Below are 3,826 nucleotides of genomic sequence, written 5' to 3' on the forward strand. Positions count from 1 at the left end.
CAATGATGGTACCAACTTGGGCCAGTGAAGCAACGTCCTCCACAACTAGACTGAAGAACAAAACGACAGCAACTTGTCTGTTCCCCTTCCCCCAAATCCCCAGCACTGTTCTGATTCCCCAATAAAAATCTTTAAAAAAAAAAAAAAAGAAGTTCTTGAATACCGTGGTCTTAACTGTTTTCACAATGATTCTTTGAGTAAAACTAAGGGCTTCAAGTTTGTCAGGATCAAGGACAGATTGGCTCACCTCCCTGCAGAAGACTCTGAACTCTTCATCAGCGATTCATAAGTCAATGAATGATACCTGCATGAACTAAAAAATGTTTGGTGACTTTTGTGTGAAGGAAAAAAATAGGTTCTTAGGCTTGTAGTGATATATACATTTGACTAGTTCATTTTCACTCTTCATAATGACGTCATTTTCTGGGGCTCAGAAGATTTCATATTTGCCACAGATATTCATAGATGCTTATTTCTAAATTTTCAGTGTGGCCGAACATCATAGGTCATTGTGAATAATAAGGATAGAAATCTCAAAACCAACTGACTTTTCTGACCCATTTTATTTTTAGAACTTTGTCCCAAGTATGTGTCCTGCAGAGCCATCGTGATTTTCATCTTGTGTCTGGAGGCTTGGGAAACTCCAGTCCTGGGCGCAATCCACCCACCGGCCTGTTTTTGTGAGGCTTAGGAGCTAAGAATGGTTTTGGCCTTTTTCAAGGGTTGTAGAAGAAAAGAAAAGAGATTGTGCAGAAGCGTCAGTAAGTGGTCCATAGAGCCTAGAGTGCTTACTCTTTGGTCTTTTACAGAAAAAGCGTGTTGGTAATTCTCCATTTGATCGGTAACAATTACAACCTAAAGAGACATGCTAGGGCCTGTGATTGACTAGTATGCGGCCATATTGATCATGTTTTTGAATCCTATTTCATGACCTCAGAAATTGCTCATTTCTAATGTTAAGAAAGATCTACAACTAAATGCAACATGATTCTAATTTTGTAAAAACGTAAGAAGGATAAAAAGAGGAAGGTGAATTCCCTGATACATTCCTAATGGCTCTTTTGAGATGGTGGGACGCTGAGTAATTTATTAAGTGCCTCTTATTTTTATGAAGTAAATATCTACTCGTATTTTGTAATATTATACCTGAGAAGGAAGCATGAAGGAAGCCGTCAAATGAGACCCTGGAAATCAATTCATGGCACTATAACAGTAGATGCTAACATCACAAGGAAAACCTTATTTTGCACGTGTCACTAGTAAAGCAGAAACAGGTGTCCTTTTCAGCACTGTGTGAATGCTTATTGGAGAGAACAGACTTGACGTGGATGAAAAGAACCAGTAAAGAAGTCAAACACGGCAAACTAGTTGATTGCGATTTAGAAATCAGTTGGTTGCAGAAGGAGCCTGTGGCTGACAAATTTAATGGTGAGTCAGCACAAATCTTGAACATTTACTTGCATGGATTGAAATCGAAAGTGGTAACAGACTTATCATTTGTATTTTAAGGAAGTTGATGCCCAAAGTCAATTCCTTACCAATTCAGGGTTAATCGATTCATATATGAATGGGTTTCATTTCTTCTTTGGCTTGGTGTCTCTTGATCTTTAAGAATGACAAAAAGTCTTTTTGTAAAGAACAGCCTTGGAAAATACAGTGCTCCAAACCGGATCATTTCTATTTTCTCTTGAAGGTGTTTTTGGTTCATCATGGGTGCAATACGTTGTAGATCATGTGATGAAAATAGTGTTCCTCCACACTGACCCCTCCATTGTCATGACCCATGACATTAGGTCATGGTGTGCATTCTGTGTGAGTTCTCCAGAGAGTGAAAACAGATGTAAGGATCAACACAAGTGTCGCTAGTTAATCCTGAAAACCTTCACGTGGTTTTGGAGGAATTCTGTGCGCAATCGATTGAGCTTCTTAGGAGAAAAAGAAAGATTATGTAATTAATAACTCGAATCTACCCTGAATTATCACGAGAAAGTGAACTCTTTTCACCTGATAATTATCTTTCTTCCCCCTTCTGATCATTTTGACTTAAGGAGGAGAACACTGTTTCTCTGAATGAGGGGCCAACCCCTGGACCGTGTCCACGAGGCGCTCCCTCCCAGCACACCTGCGAAGCCTCCCCAACGGAGACTGCCCCGTGGGCTGGCCTTTCCAGAAGGAGTCCTCCCTCCACGGCCCCACCTCCTCACCCATTCAGCACTCTGGCTCTCCTTCCATCTCCAACATGGCGACTCTGAAGTGGGACTCGAGCGTGGAGTGTTTCCTTGTTTGACCAAGCTAGACCAAGACAGCGGTACCTGCTTTTCCAACTTTCTCTTCATTTTGAGGGATTTACAGTTTCTGTTGGCAGGTCTTGGGTACTTTTGAGGGGAGACAGCCATTATCCCAGTTGTGTTGCTTTTCCTAACACTTCCAGGCCTCCTGCTGTGTTACCTGTTTCAAGAAGTCCCATTGGACGGCTGCCTATTCTTGTCATAAGACTGGTTACCTCATTTCTACCACTTCAGTGGCAGCAGTTTGATGAATATTTGTCATAAGTATATTTCAGTCCTCTTTTCTCTTAATTTGCATCAGCTTTTCGTTTGTTTTTGTCTGTCTATAATTGTGTCTGTTCGTCTGCCTACCTCTCTCTGTGTGTCCTCTGAATCATCGACCTATCTGTCTAGTGACAAAGGAACATAGTTTTGTTGGTGTGTATTGTGTCTGAATATACAGGAACATTGTTTAGACCTTTTAGAAGGACATAAGCAATTCATTTTCTGTGGCACACGGTGAACTAATGTACAGTTTAAAGGAATGAATTTCAATGCACATTCTAAATCTTTACCATGTAGTGAAACGCATTAACACGAACCCTTTCAGTAGCTATTCCTTTTTGAAGAAATTGCTTTTCTGACTGGGATTGTGCCATCAGTGCTACCCGTACACAGGATGTTGAGCAGAGTGAGTGGAAAGTGTGTGACACCAGCGTACGTCGTTCACTGTGACACCCTGTCTCCTCTGTTGATTTTGCAGTCGTGCTCCTTTCCCCATCTTGGGAGTGTACTCTTCCTCAGGGGTGCAAAGGTTTGACCTTTCCAGCCATCGTGAGTCTCCACGCAGGCACAGTATTTCTCCTTCTCCAAAGAAGAATTCGAATGGCTCACCTCCTGCCCTAGAAACAGAGCCAGTGTTTCCGGAACTGTATAGTGACGATTTGTGGACAAAAACAACTCTAAGTTTTGGGGTATGTGTTTTTACATCCAAAGAAAAATGTTGCTAAAAGGCTTTGGAAATACTTGGTATTTTTCTTCAAGTCCCTTTCAGTAGACTGAGTTATGAATACTTGTAAAGCACATGGAGGTCTGTCAGTACAGGACATGAATGGTATTAAAGTGGTCATAATTTTTTTTTTTGGTCCTTTGCTATTTCTTTAACTTAGTAGTCATCATCTCTCAAATTTGAGGTGTTTGATGTTTTTAGGGAGAAATTACTCATTTGTGTAGTATAGGAAATTTGGATTTCAGAGCCTTTTTCTTAAGGTTCTAATGTTTATTTTTTTACATGTTTGTTGAGTGTCAGCTGTTCTTTTTGGGAAACACAGTTCAGACCTCTGTTTTTTGTGACCTTTCTTTCTCCTTTTATGTTCTCTTTAAGAATTCTTTCATTAATTCAGCCAGTAGAGGTGGTGTGTGCTAGTGCCTGTGTGTCAGCCGGCAGATTGGTCACTGTCGTGTCCTCAAAGGGAGACACAGAAGGGTGGTGACAGAGGAGACTACTGCCTGTCCCGCTGGTGGGGCTTTGGAAAGATGAGTAGGTATTTGGTGGGCAG

At 41.1% G+C, this 3,826-nt stretch overlaps 1 long non-coding RNA gene across 1 annotated transcript in view; it reads left to right on the top strand.

Moving 5' to 3' along the window:
* The window catches only part of LOC109378358 (uncharacterized), a 10,851-nt gene extending 7,467 nt beyond the window's left edge, over positions 1-3,384 (top strand). Inside the window, exons 2-3 of the long non-coding RNA XR_002122982.1 lie at positions 2,049-2,308; positions 3,031-3,384. This is a non-coding gene — a long non-coding RNA (uncharacterized LOC109378358). The remainder of the gene's footprint in view (positions 1-2,048; positions 2,309-3,030) is intronic.
* The last annotated feature ends 442 nt before the right edge of the window (positions 3,385-3,826 follow it).

Source organism: Hipposideros armiger, unplaced genomic scaffold (assembly GCF_001890085.2).
Source record: "Hipposideros armiger isolate ML-2016 unplaced genomic scaffold, ASM189008v1 scaffold_1903, whole genome shotgun sequence".
Classification (NCBI taxonomy): Eukaryota; Metazoa; Chordata; class Mammalia; order Chiroptera; family Hipposideridae; genus Hipposideros; species Hipposideros armiger.